Genomic DNA, 14391 nt, shown 5'->3' on the forward strand with positions numbered 1-14391 from the left:
AGCTAGATTCGATGATATTCCTTTCCAGTGCATTATTAGAATATACAATCCTCTTTGCCCCTTCCCAGTTGATGGCATGATTGTTCTCACTAACATGTACAAAAATAACACTGTTCCCCTTTGCATATCACACATTTCTTATGCTGTTCAATTCTTTTTTCCAGTGCTTTCCCCGTTTGGCCAATATAAAAGTTGTCACAAGACTTGCATGGAATTTTATATACACACCTTTTAGTATTGTCAGGGGAGTTCTTGATAAGTACAATTTTCATTGTTTTATTGTTCTTAAATGCGACATTAACACCAAAAGTCTTTTTTGCCACTTCAAATGCACTGTTTAATACATTTAATATGAATATCAGCCAAAGAATGTATAAACTTGATCCTTTAATATCAAAAGAAATTTTTAAATTGTTTAAATTTTAAGACAGGCAGTAGAGATGTATGAATATAGGATTATCATATTTGTAAACACAGTACAGGGGCAGTAGTGCTAATGAGTTTACAAACTCCGCCTCCCTGACACCTGTCGGGTGTGGATCTGAGGCCGCCTATGGTCAGTATGTTTATCAGTATTGTTCCCTGAGAGTATATTGTGATTTTTAGCCCAATGAGTGTTGAAGGCCACTCCTACCTCGAAACCGGCCGGTGGGTGGATATGTAGTCTCTAACGGTTGTGTATGTTCGTCAGTACTGTTCCTTTAGTGTATATAATTGTGACCTTATACTCTGTATCAGTCCTTCGTCATTGGCATGGAAATAAAGTCGAAACCGGTCAGGACCTTATTTTTCACCTGTGGTAATATGTGATAAATGAATCGCGTACAGAAGTGATAATAATCATCAATGGATACCACGCGCTCCTTCCGATCTTTCTGTGTTCTTTTCCCCATCTTGGAATATGCCGTCAGAGAATTTGCTGACGCCCTCACTCAAGCCCATACCAACAAGGAACACCTGCGGTTTCTACGTGAATGTCGGGATGAACCAGTGATACCAAGATCGATGATAACTAATTCCTTGCTGAAATTAGAAGACCAACCGTTCGGTGAAATACAACGAGCGTATTGGAAAAACATATCAACATCAAGATATTGGAAACCAAAAAGAATTTTGAAGATCTCACGAGAAAAAAAGACACTTTGAAGCCTCAATATCACCAGATTGGAGAGATCCCTACGTGAATATTGCCATGTGAAGATGAAGAGTGAAGTGTATCGGAAACTGAAACGTAAGCACGACAATAAAATGAAACTGTTGATTGAAAGAAGCCCTTTGACCAACAACACCAATCATGAATGTGACGTCAACTTATCAAACAAACATCTGGATAGAAATGTAACTAGTACCTTAGGCTACGGTTTAAACTTTGCTTTATCTCCTGGCGGAAGGAACAGTGTGGAAATTACTAAAGAACTGTGAAATTTGGAAAAATATAGTGATTTAGCGAATGAAGAAGTGAACATAGTTAAGGGAGTGATTTATGGAAGTATGAAAAAATTAGACACCACAAACGTCCCCAAAAGATTTATGGTTGCTATCAATGAACTTAAAAAAGATAAAAATATACACATGACAAAAGCAGATAAATCAGGCGCTCTTGTAATTTTAAATAAAAGTGAATATATAGAAAAAATGGAAAGTCTTTTGGGTGATGATAGCACATATAAAGAATTAAATAAGAACCCGTTAGACAATGTGAACAGTGGTTTCAATAGGAAAATGAAAAACCTGTTAAAAGGTAACGAAAGCCTTATAAAGAAGTTGTGTGTGACCTCTCCATCGCTGTCATACATGTATGGTACAATAAAAACTCAGAAAAGAAACTTTCCTGCCAGGCCAATTATCAGTTCAGTTGGTTCCGCATCTTACAAGCTAGCGAAGTACCTAGTGGATATTCTCAACCCATTAGTAGGTGCCATCTCAAATGCTAATAACACGAATAATGTGGACCTGATAAACAAACTAAATAGTGTACAGATCAATCGTGAATCCAGGCTCGTAAGTTTTGATGTAGTATCACTATTCACAAAGGTGCCAATTGATGATCTGATGGAGTTTTTATCTGAATTATTAGAGAACACACAGCTGGATATCCCATTTTCTAAAAGTACTTTAATTGAACTGATTAAATTATGTGTGAAAGAATGTAAATTTGAATTTAATGGCAAATTTTACTCACAAAATTTTGGTATGGCAATGGGAAACCCTCTATCCCCAGTGTTAAGTAACACATATATGGAATTTTTTAAAAAGAAAATATTAAACAGCATAATCCCACGCAATGTAACATGGTTTAGGTATGTTGACGACATAATTTGTGTATGGCCAGAGAACTAAGATGTAAATATTTTTTTTGCCATGTTAAATCAATTAGTACCATCAATTAAATTCACTATGGAAATGGAAAATGATGGGTGCTTACCCTTTTTGGATGTCCTCATACGAAGAAATAGTAGTGGGTTTAAACATTGTGGGTATAGAAAACCAACTGTTTCTTCCTATGTGCATTTCTGTTCCGGACAAAGCAATAAGGTTAAATAATCAGTGTTTTCATCTATGTTTTTAAGAGCATTACGGGTATGTAGCCCTGAATATATTGATGAGGAAATAGATAAGATTAGGAATGCAAGCAAGAAATTTAAATATCCTGACAGTGCATTAAACAGTTCATTTGAAGCGGCAAAAAAGACTATGTATCGAAACCAAAAAGAACCTTACAACACAAAAAATTTGCTTGTACTGTCTTATAATAATAATTTGAAAGATATCCCTCAACTTCTTAAGAATTTTGGTGTTAATGTCGCATTTAAGAACAATAAAACAATGAAAAATGTACTTATCAAGAATTCCCCTGACAATACTAAAGGGTGTATATATAAAATTCCATGCAAGTCTTGCGACAACTTTTATATTGGCTAAACGGGAAAGCACTGGAAAAAAGAATTGAGCAGCATAAGGAATGTGTGAGATATGCACAGGGGAACAGCGGTATTTTTGTACATGTTAGTGAGAACAATCATGCTATCAACTGGGAAGGGGTAAAGAGGATTGTTTATTCTAATAATGCACTGGAAAGGAATATCATTGAATCTAACTTTATAAAAGAAAGTTACAACCATAATATGAATATCAGTCAAGGGACGTATAAACTAGATCCTTTAATATCAAAGGAATTTGTAAATTGTTTAAATTTTAAGACAGGCATTAGAGATGTATGAATATAGGATTATCTTATTATGTAAGTAAAGTACAGGGGCAGTAGTGGTCGGTATGTTTATCAGTATTGTCCCCGAGAGTATATTGTAAATTTTAGCCAAATGAGTTTTGAAGGCCACTCCTACCTCGACACCGGCCGGTCGTAGGATATGTAGTCTCTAACAGTTGTGTATGTTCGTCAGTGCTTCCTTTAGTGTATTTATTTGTGACTTCTTATACTCTGTATCAGTCCTTCGTCAATGGCTTGGAAATAAAGTCAAAACTGGTCATTCGAATTATCCCTTCTGAGTGAATAAGATAGAAATCATCAACACACAATCACGTGTGGAACAGAAATAAATTTCTGACTCACGTCGGGATCGAACCCAGGTCTCTCAGGTGGAAAGCAAGGGCGTTATCTATTGTCTATTGGGTCATTGCTGAGTCGGGAAGTTGGGGAAAACTCGCTGGTATGCAAGCAGTTAGCTTGCCCAGGTAATTCCTTGGGTGCAGTTGCTCTCAGGTTCCAACTTCTTTTAGACTTGTATGGCCCAGTGGATAACGCCCTTGCTTTCCACCTGAGAGACCTGGGTTCGATCCCGACGTGAGTCAGAAATTTATTTCTGTTCCACACGTGATTGTGTGTTGATGATTTCTATCTTATTCACTCAGAAGGGATAATTCAATGAAATGTTGTCTATTGGGTCATTGCTGAGTCGGGAAGTTGGGAAAACTTCGCTGGTATGCAAGCAGTTAGCTTGCCCAGGTAATTCAGTGGTGCAGTTGCTCTCAGGTTCCAATTTCTTTTAGACTTGTATGGCCCAGTGGATAACGCCCTTGCTCCACCTGAGAGACCTGGGTTCGATCCGACGTGAGTCAGAAATTTATTTCTGTTCCACACGTGATTGTGTGTTGATGATTTCTATCTTATTCACTCAGAAGGATAATCGAATGAAATGTTGTCTATTGGGTCATTGCTGAGTCGGGAAGTTGGGAAAACTCGCTGGTTTGCAAGCAGTTAGCTTGCCCAGGTAATTCCTTGGGTGCAGTTGCTCTCAGGTTCCAACTTCTTTTAGACTTGTATGGCCCAGTGGATAACGCCCTTGCTTTCCACCTGAGAGACCTGGGTTCGATCCCGACGTGAGTCAGAAATTTATTTCTGTTCCACACGTGATTGTGTGTTGATGATTTCTATCTTATTCACTCAGAAGGGATAATTCGAATGAAATGTTGTCTATTGGGTCATTGCTGAGTCGGGAAGTTGGGAAAACTCGCTGGTATGCAAGCAGTTAGCTTGCCCAGGTAATTCCTTGGGTGCAGTTGCTCTCAGGTTCCAACTTCTTTTAGACTTGTATGGCCCAGTGGATAACGCCCTTGCTTTCCACCTGAGAGACCTGGGTTCGATCCCGACGTGAGTCAGAAATTTATTTCTGTTCCACACGTGATTGTGTGTTGATGATTTCTATCTTATTCACTCAGAAGGGATAATTCGAATGAAATGTTGTCTATTGGGTCATTGCTGAGTCGGGAAGTTGGGGAAAACTCGCTAGTATGCAAGCAGTTAGCTTGCCCAGGTAATTCCTTGGGTGCAGTTGCTCTCAGGTTCCAACTTCTTTTAGACTTGTATGGCCCAGTGGATAACGCCCTTGCTTTCCACCTGAGAGACCTGGGTTCGATCCCGACGTGAGTCAGAAATTTATATATATATATATATATATATATATATATATATATATATATATACATATATATATATATATATATATATATATATATATATATATATATATATATATATTATGTACATGCAGTTGGGCCGAATGGCTCTGTTATATTCAATTTAAAAGTTACCATGCCATTGTAGGCATTATGTAGGAAGTCAGAGGAATTACGGTATAAAAAATATCTGGTGATTGTACTCTGCATTGGCGAAGTGGGAAGCAAATTAAGATGAGGAGTCGTTTATAGGCTTATACAAAGGGTTCATGAAGGGGGAAGATTGCCAGGAAAATATTAAATTAGAAGATTGGAAAGAGAGAGAGAAATGATAGAAAGAAATATTAGAAGAAAAAATTAAGTCACACAGTTGTGAGAAGAATAAACAGGGGAAAAAACCCGGCATCCTCCTCTGGACAGAGGTGCCAAAGTTCTTCGTAAAATAAAGGTGAGGTTCTGTGCCAGAGGGTACTAGTGCGAAGAGAGCTCAACAACTCTTATTGGACTACCTGGATTTATCTGTGCCCATGATCTTTCTTTTGTGGACCTCCTTGGTAGGGGAATCAGTGGAACCAAGTCCGAGGGAGACATAGAGGTGCCACCTGTCTCAGTTTCTTTGGTAGCTGAAGTAGGGGCATTTGTTACACGCTCCACTACTAGTCATCGCAGTTACTTGAATTCATCGGCCAGTTGTGATATGGCAGAATCCTTATTCATGGTTTTGTCTACGGAGGACTGGGAAGGAGAGAAGAGGTCGTGGTGGCATGAGAGGCTTGCAGGTTGCCATGACCAGCTCAGGCACTGGCTGCGAGGCCGCACCTTTGGGTGAGCTTCTGTTGCGGTCAAAGGAATCCAGAGGGGACCCAAGTATATTGTGGATTGGCTCTCGCACTGGCACTGGTAGCGGTGCCAAGCCGGAGGGGGAGAGGTGACCTGGACTGGGATCCCTTTGAGGAAGATTCAGGGTGTGCCTTGGCACTGGCACTGAGCCAGGGCCTGGCACTGGAATGTGATTTATCAGGGGCTCGACATTTGGAGCCTGGCACTGCTCAGGGCCCTCAAGTGGCACTGACAGAGAGACTCTTGGTTTTTTTATTTATTTATGGAAGGGATAGGACCCCTGGATTTCTGTAACTTAGAAGGGGACCGGAAGTCCTGTCCCAGGAGGAGGTCATAGCCTCCAGGAAGGTAAGTAGCTACTGCAAGAGTGCGGGTTTTTGATCTTTGAGGTCTTGTGACCCTTAGTTTGACTGTGGGGAGAACCATCTTCATTCGATTGATACCCTCCATTGTAATAATTTTGTGTCTGTCAATGGTGACCTCATAGGGGACCTTATCTTCTCTTATGAGGGAGATTTGCGCGCCAGTGTCATCGAATGCTGTGACCTGGCAGGCAGGGTAGCTACCTCTGGGAGATGCCACAGATATAGGGCCTTTGGCTTGAGGGCCTAAGGTTTTTGGATTTGTCACTGCTAAAGCAATGACAGTTGGTTTTGTTTTACTAGGGCACTTTGGCCATAGAGCAGAGTGTCCCTGAACCTGACAAGCAGTGCAATAATTTCTGCTGTAATCTCATCTTGGCACTGCCCCATTGGATGGGGCAGGCCCTTTGTTGTTCATTCCTGAGCCAGTCATGGCTCGGTTTGGCGTGATCTCATTGGGGGACTTAGTGGGAGTGTCTGGCTGATTCTTAGCCTTCAAGTGGCACTGCTCAGTGGAGTGCCTGGATTTCTTACAATAGCCGCACATAGGCTTCTTGTGAGGGTTGCCCATTCTTGGGCAGGGGCTGACCATAGGTAAGGAAAGAGGGCCAAATATTATGGCCCCAGGAACTGGCTGTAGGATGGTGAGTGTTGCAGTGATCTGCCAAACGGCAGCACTCATATAGCATAGGAGGGTTCTTATTGCAGAAGTAGGTAGTGAAGGCCGGAGGGGCTAGTGTAGGAAGTCCTCGAGCTGGAAAGTTTCTGTTCTTTGCTCCACAGAGGTAGTGTTGCGGAATTCTAGCCACCCCTTGAAAGCTCGGGAATTATGGAATGCCATGTTGGCCTATGTTTGACCCCCTCCTTTGGGTGTCCTCTCCAACGTTGTCTCCATCTTTCGGGGGTGAGCTCATAGGCCTTAATTATGGCCTTCCGGACCTCCGCCAGATTTCCACGGTCAGCTAACGGGATGGAGCAGAACGCAGTCGGGCCCTTTCCCTCTAGATGTTTTGACAGCAGCACAGAGATTTATGCAGGATGGGGCTTGAAATTCCTGAGGACCTCTTCCACTTGGTTGAGCCAGGCCTTGGGCTCCGGGACACTCCATTTTGGCATCATGGAGCTAGAGCCAGTGCTAGAGGACGGTGGAGGTGTGGTTGCAGGGCTACAGACCCCTTGGGTGGCCATGGCGAACTCATGGGCTCGATTCCGGCCTTCCTTATCTAACCTGTCTTGCCTCTCTTGTTCTTCTTGCTCTAACCTGTCTAGCCTGGCTTGCTCTCCTTCTTGCCTCTCCCTTTCCTCCTTAGCTTTTCTTTCTTGCCTCTTCCTTTCTTCCTTGGCTTCTCTTTCTTGCCTTTCCGTTTCTTCCTTGGCTTCTCTTTCTTGCCTCTCCCTTTCTTCCTTGGCTTCTCTTTCTTTCCTTTCTTGTGCTTCCTTGGCTTCTCTTTCTTTTTCCTTTTTATCAACCCAGTCTAGCAGTTTTTGGCCCTTGAGCCTTATGGTTTTCCCGGCATTGACTAGGGCTGTGATTTCGTCAGAGTAAGAAGCCATAAAGCCGAGGCGTCGAGGGAAGTTTTCTTTTTACAGGAAGCAGGTTATATTATCCCAACTAAACGCAATTCGCAGGTTCGAAGGACGGTTCCTTATGTAAGCTGGTTGGAGAACATGCTCTTAAATGCAATAAGTAGTAGCTTGAAGAGCTAAATGTATTCTTAGTTGAACATAATTAATGAATAGTTCGAAGAACGTGCTCTTAAATGAAGTACTAATAGCTTGAAGAGCTTAATGAGCTCTTAGATGAACGTAATTAATAAACAGTTCGAAGAACGTGCTCATAAATGAAATAGTAGTAACTTGAAGAGCGTAACAGGTTCTTAGTTGAACGTAATTAATAAATAATTCGAGGAATGTGCTCTTAAATGAAGTACTAATAGCTTGAAGAGCTTAATGAGTTCTTAGATGAACATATTGAATGAATGGTTCGGAGAATGTGCTCTTAAATGAAGTTAACAAAGACATTACTTATGACTTTTACTCTACTTTGCAGATTTAATATGCTGTGAACACCAGTAGTAATTTTCCTCTCTAAGAAAGTGATATTAAGCAGCATGTAATGAGTAAAAATAAAGTAAGACGATTTCTTAATTGGCAAAGGTTCGTAAGGGAATGACTCTAGCGTGTTCTAGGACGTAAATGAACGACTTTAAGTTTTCTCAGTATGTAAGGTTCGTAAGTGAACGACTCAGTCGTGCTCTAGAACGAAAAGGTTCGTAAGTGAACGACTCTGGCGTGCCCTAGAACGTTAATGAAAGAGTTTAAGATGTTCTGAGAATGTAAATAAGGTTCGTAAGTGAACGACTCTGGCGTGTTCTTGGACAAAAGGGGAAAATTCTCAAGTGTGTCCACAGAACGTGGGCGTTCATAATTGAACAGATTTGTTATGCTGAGAAACACCTATGGTTGAAGCAGATGAGCGTATGCTGGGAAACAAGTTTCGGTAACACAAGTCCTTACTTGGCAAAAGAACTGAGCTGAGTGCAGTAAGAAGGTAACCAGATGCAAAGAATATGACGCTGTTATAAATTTCAGCTCCGAGGCAAAGTAAATAAATCCTCCCTGATATGATGAATACAAAATGCTTACAACTAACATGCACGGGTTGAATATTCTTCTTATGGTCTAAGTTCACACATTCACATACCAAGGCACGCATGCCCACGCAAGGCCAAAAATTGGTAAGTACGTAAATACAACGTAAACGTACCGTAAATGCTATGTAAGTGCGCCAGTATGCAGCGCTACCGTTACGCACCACCCGGCCGTATGCTGGGAGCCATGAACCTTTCGACCTGTTCAAAACCATGAGTGGGTGGCCACGTCAACTGTCATTTAGCATGGCCCGACCCGCACAGTGTGGCGCCAACCTTGTGGTGACCGCATGGCCACTAGGACCTTACCTGTGGTCCCAAGCTGCTCCAGCGTTCCCGCCTCGCACTGAGTGGGTCTTTGCGTGGCATGGGAGTAGACGAGGCAACCCTGCCACACCGCAGGCATCCGAGACAAATTGGCAACTCTGTGACCTGGGATAAAAGGGGCAGGCGGTGTGCTTGCGGGTCAGTGCTCCCCAGAACAGCATCCTACACTACTCTCTCCGCCAGTGCCTCCGTCGTCGTCCACTGCTTTCTCATCCAGTGACATCAAGGTGCCTAAGAGAGCTTTGATCAAGAGGACAAGGAATGAGGCCTTGAGAACTCCAGGGGTTCTGCTAGCTGGAGATGCCCCTACGCAAAGCCTCCTACAGTAGCTGATGGTGCTACTGCCCCTTCAGGCAGCAGCGATGATGCTGTGGTGCTTCACCTTGAGGGTGGTGAGCTGCCGATGGAGAGCGACTTAGAGGAGGAGGAGGAGCTTGCCCTTGTGTTGGAAAACGACCCCAGCACCACCGAGGACGCCGAGAACGAGGGGGATGACGACAACGACGACGATGGGACTCCTGAAGGAGCTGGCCTTATTATAGGAGGTCAGGGCCGAAAGAAGAACCTCTCTGTCATCCTCTCGGAGGAGAACGAGAGGCTTGTTGGCGAGCGGCTGGAGAAGGAGGCAGAATTTAATTATTACAAGGGCCTCACAGCATACAAGGATAAGGCAAAGGTCTGGAGGGCCTTTGGCGAGAAGGGCCAGTCACTTGTTCCTCCCGTGAGTGGGCGTGAACTGTGGATGTGGTTTTGGGCGGCTCATGGCAGAGAAGAGTGGTCAATGGACAGGTAGACGGATGATGGACCAGGAGAAGTGGATCCTCAGCATCTCCCACTTCCTCAAGCCCCACATCGTGCGTCAAAGGAAGCCAGAGATGTTGGGACTTCCGATGGTATGTCTTATTTTATTGTTTCCATGCTTAATTATTACTGATTATATCGTTATTACATAGTTTCTATTCATTCACAATACTTTTTTCCCATTTTCTCATATGTGTTCTTCCTATTTTTACAGTCTGCTCATGCTGCTTCCGCCCTCCCTGCCCAAGCTCCAGACCTGCCTGATGCTGCGTGTGCTCCTGCCCCTACGCTAACTCCCTTGACCAACGACCAGGTGTCCCCAGTTGATGAGCCAGGCAAAGAAACAAAATTACAACAGACAGAAAAAAATAAGCACGTCATATACAATGTAACAAATATCGGAGAGAAGGTACTTTCAAAAAGAATCAATGTTAAGTAATTATTACAAAGGGCAAAATAACTACAACATATACAAGTACACAAATATTAAGTAAATATTGTAATTCGAACTAAATGCATGAACTGACATTTAAGTAAATACAGTGATTTAAACAATAAAGTATACAGGAAAGTACCTAAATCATGTTCTCTTGCCAATGCACTGAGCCTTCAGCCAATGAAAAATGTTCTTTCAGCATGTTCTGTTGTTCCTTTGTATCCCTGGTTGCAGTGTTGCCTCCAGCTACCAGGTATGATGGTATGTGTGACAGGGTACTCCTGATCTCCTTGTCTGCGTACGTTTTTTCTTATTATAATATTATGCAGAGCACATGTGGACAACACTAATGTCTCTACATGGTCAGGCTTCAGGCATATTGCCGTGTGGAATATTTGGAATCTGTTTGCTGAAATCCCGAAGGTGTTCTTGACCGTCCTGCGTGCCCTACTTAACCTGTAGTTGTATATCCGTTCCTCCTTGGACAGGCCTCTTTTAGGGGTAGGGCTTCATAAGATAATTCTGCAGAGGAAGGCATCATCACCAACTAGGAAATAGTCCACAGGAGTTCCATTAGGTTGACCTGGCAAGGCCTCAGGTTGGGGAAGACTTGCTTCCTGCTGCAACAGCATTTCACCCAGTCAGATCTGGGCAAATACACCACCGTCTGACTCAGCAATTGCAATTGCAAGTAATACCATGGAGCAGAGCTTCTTGTAGTTGAAGTAATGCATACTGCCTCGGGGAGGGTTACGGAGCCTAATATGTTTGCCATGTATAGCTCCAATTACGTGGGGGAAGTTCCACAGTTCCTCAAAACCCCGTGCAACCTCCTGCCAAGCTTCAGGTGTTTGTGGCACCCGCAGTTCCTTATCTCTCTAGGCAGCAAGAATGGCCTGCAGGTCTCTGGTGCAATGTAGCTAATGGTGTTGTGGGCTACCTGGAACGAGTATTGCAGACTCTATGAATCACCTGTAGCGAGGAAATGTAGGGTGATAGCAACACGTAGGCTTGGCTCAATGGGTTTCCTCCATTATATCACTTTCTTCTCAATGTAGGGTGTGACTCGTTCAACAATTTCAATGAAGACGCCCCTGTCAATCCAGGTAAAATTTTTGTACAGGTCTGGGGTTTTGGTTGACAATTCCTCCATTAGGTCGTCATAGTGACCTTGCTCCATTCTTTTTTGCAGGTACAGCCACGCCCACACCCTCCTTTGCCGCCTCTTTGTCTTCACTGTGTGGTTTGCAGCAACCATTGCAATCTCCAGCAATAACATGGTGTGCACATATTCAACGATGAACGGCAACATTTCTCTTCTATCCGTACTTGCTATAGCTATAAGTTCATGACTTGCAGCAATGTCCTCCATGTTGATTCAGCAGGATGGGAATACGTGTTGATGTTGTGGCATCATGTCAGTGACTAGCAACACATGTGCCGCTGGTCGGCCATTTATAGCTGGAGTTTAACCCCCACAGTAAGTGGGGACAACAAGAGGTTGACGTAACTCAGTAACGCACAACATTGCACATACTGCGTATGTACATTGGTGTTACGTGCTCTGCCATGCACTACTTTTGGCTGTGCCGCCACTTGTTGGGCCACTTCAAGTAAGTGTCACGTCACTTTTACGCAGTGCATACATTTGTGGCGCACTATAATACACTTGCTTTACACACATTGTCCCATGTCACATATCCAGTTGGGAGGGGCTTATTCACCTCGAGTATGGTCATTTTCGGCCATGTGTGGGCATGCGTGCCTTGATACCATGCATGGCCAAAAATTGGCAGGTACGTAAATACACTGTAAATGTACTGTAAATGCTATGTAAGTGTGCCAGTATGAGGTGCGACCGTTACGCACCACCAGGGCGTATGCTGGGAGCCACGAACTTTTAGACCTGTTCAAAACCATGCGTGGGTGGCCACATCAACTGTCATTTAGCATGGTCCAACCTGCACAGTGTGGCACCAACCTCGTGGTGACTGTGTGGCTGCTGGTTCCCACCTCGCACCGCGTGGGTCTTCGCATGGCGTGGGTGTAGACAAGGCAACCCTGCCACACCGCACTCATCTGAGACGAATTGGCAATGCTGTAACCTGGAATAAAAGGGGCAGGAGGCACATTTGTGGGTCAGTGCTCTCCAAAACAGCATCCTTACATGGTATTTGATGAGTGGGGGTTGTGGGGGCAGCTGGGTGAAACATGTGCTGTTCGTTGTGAGCGAAATCTCACGCGAAAAGCTATGAAAAAGATGAATGCTATTGGAACAGTTTTCCCAGCTTGGCGCTTGGGATTTATGAATGTGTAGAAATTCGCTCGATTACTTATAGTTAAAATGGCGGTCAAAGGCAATGAGTTCGGGGTTTACAATGGATCACGTGTTAGCAAATGAAATTATTTTTTTCTTGGAGGCAACAAAATAATTATTTAAGATTTTGACCAGGATTTTCACGAAAACCTAGTGCTTTTGCTACGGCGAGAGAGAGAGAGAGAGAGAGAGAGAGAGAGAGAGAGAGAGAGAGAGAGAGAGAGATACTCCAGGAAAGCAAAAAATTTCTGGTTGGGCTATAATTCACGGCCTGAATTTTACAGTGTACCTAGCTCATTTTTTGTCTAGAGCACATGGAGGAAATAAGCGCACTATTTCCTTTCTTTATCACTTATATTCGTACTTCACTGCTTAGCTAATCCTAGCGGTTAAGACCTGCAGACTACCATGCATTAGTCACAATTCTTGTGTTTTTTTTTTCTGGAAGGTACGCTCTCTCTTCGCTATGAAAGATCTTGTTAGCATGCACAGGGCCTATTGTTTCCTAACAATGTACTGTACACAGTCATGGTTTTATTTGCACCTATGATAAGCTAAAATTAATAACATCGTACTTACGCTGTGGGAACTTGCTTGCTTGTGCTTATTTTAGGATTTACATTACCAGATTCGTTTCTAATCTCATATCCAGCTTTAGTGAAAGCTACTGGATGGCATCTACTATTCTAGGCATGGTCACCACTTTTAAGTTCTTACGTGGCCTGCTTACTGTATTCCTTGTTCAGGGGTCCAATCTGGGGTCTAGCTCGTGAACAGGGGTGCTTACTAACAAACCTTGAGTTTCTGACTGCAATTGCTAGGTCAGGCAGGAACCTTAATAGAAAAAACAGTTGGGCTGAGGGCCGTACTTCAACAGGAGACTGTTGCAGATAAACACTTAGGTTTACTTTAAATGGAATATATTTACAATTTAACACGCCAATCAGAAGGCTGGGGAATGATAAGCAGATACAACAGAGGCTGCCACTTGGTTAGTTATGCTATCACTGTTAAAAAATTGAATAGTTTATGATTAATCCTCTTGAAAGGGATACTGAAGAGTTGATTGGAGTGGTCTTTTCACTGCAAGAAGCACAAGACAAGTCAATGTTTCCACAGCCCATGTACCATCTGCAATTTGATAATGCCATTGGTTACACAAGGATAACTATAATGATCTTGGGTGAATCGATGGCTGTATGGAAGGTGCCAAGATAACTTGATTCTGGTACGATACACTTGCATTAAAATTCACACTGAGGTAAGTGAGTCAGGTCTTTGTGATAACTCGTACTTCAGGAAAGAAAATGAGGGTGCAGTGAAAGATTTAAGATACTTGACTGTTGAAAAAACCTCTAGTCAGGACATAACCTTATAACGGAGCGATGGAGGGGCCTCGTCGAATTTCACCAGCTCTGGAGGGATGAGTTTAATGAGAAAATGCACAGGTAATGCGACTGGGTGATCGAAAGGTGACCACATGGAGTGGTCAGCTCAATAAGGAGCATGCAAGGTGTAGTGTGTTGGTCTGCTAACGGGGTGTTTCTGAGACTGACAGCTCCTGTTTCTCACCTTATATGACCTCGGGGCTCATTATCCTGCTCCTCCCAGAAGTCACTGGGAGTGCAAGATGGCTGTTCATTCACCTTGTTTTCTATGTTTGGATCTTCCCCAAATCCTGGTGACTCCTGGCAACCCATGTTCGCCAGTTTTTTTATGGGGAACTCAACCTTTCTGAAGGAT

Source organism: Macrobrachium rosenbergii, chromosome 37 (assembly GCF_040412425.1).
Source record: "Macrobrachium rosenbergii isolate ZJJX-2024 chromosome 37, ASM4041242v1, whole genome shotgun sequence".
Lineage (NCBI taxonomy): Eukaryota > Metazoa > Arthropoda > Malacostraca > Decapoda > Palaemonidae > Macrobrachium > Macrobrachium rosenbergii.